We start from the raw sequence: 844 nt of genomic DNA, 5'->3' as shown, positions 1-844 counted from the left end.
TCAACTGCAAAATGGTACAAAACTGTTTTGTTCCCCTTGATCCAATCTATGTCCCCACTGTGTTTCAGTAACATTTTCTGAGACACCCTGTATATATACAGAGTGGAACAGTAACTCTGTTCATTTAGAATATTTCCTCTATTTTTAGAGATATGTAATGATATATTTATTGAAGTTGTATAACATCAAGGGGATATAATATACTACTAACAGTTTTTCTATGGATGAAGGCTCTTCGGAGATTTCAAGATCACCTCCACTTTTTTAAATGGAATTGAATGATTTTTTTACACAATATGATTCCTCTAATTATTCTGCACATAAAAGTATTAAAGTAGTGTATCAAAAAATCAGTTATTTTTACGACATTTTATATTTTATTCTGACATACATATATTAACATTAAATATGTAATAATTCATTAAGTATTAATTTTTTCATAATCCTGCCTTAATACTTTTATAAACAGAATAATGAGATGAATCAATTGGTGGATGAAAAACACATAGTTGCTTTTAAAATAAATATGTATGTAAAAAGAATTTTTTAAATAAGTAGCTATTTTCCCAGTGAGAAATGATAATAGAGTATCGAATCGATATTGATTCGACATCGAAGTCATCAAATTGACGTCGAATCGACGTCTATTCGACATCGGTTTTATTATCATTTCTCACTGGGTTCTTTCCATCAATTGATTCATTTCATTATTCTGTTTACAAAAGTATTAAGAATTACAAAAAAATTAATAATTTACGAGTTATTTAGTATTTTATGTCAATATATGCCAGAATAAAGTACAAAATATCTCGTAAACTATTGGTTTTTTGATATTATTACCTTA

The sequence above is a fragment of the Trachymyrmex cornetzi genome, unplaced genomic scaffold, assembly GCF_001594075.2.
Source record: "Trachymyrmex cornetzi isolate Tcor2-1 unplaced genomic scaffold, Tcor1.1 scaffold439, whole genome shotgun sequence".
NCBI lineage: Eukaryota > Metazoa > Arthropoda > Insecta > Hymenoptera > Formicidae > Trachymyrmex > Trachymyrmex cornetzi.
The sequence above is the reverse complement of the archived record's forward strand: the minus strand, read 5'-3'. Positions refer to the sequence as shown.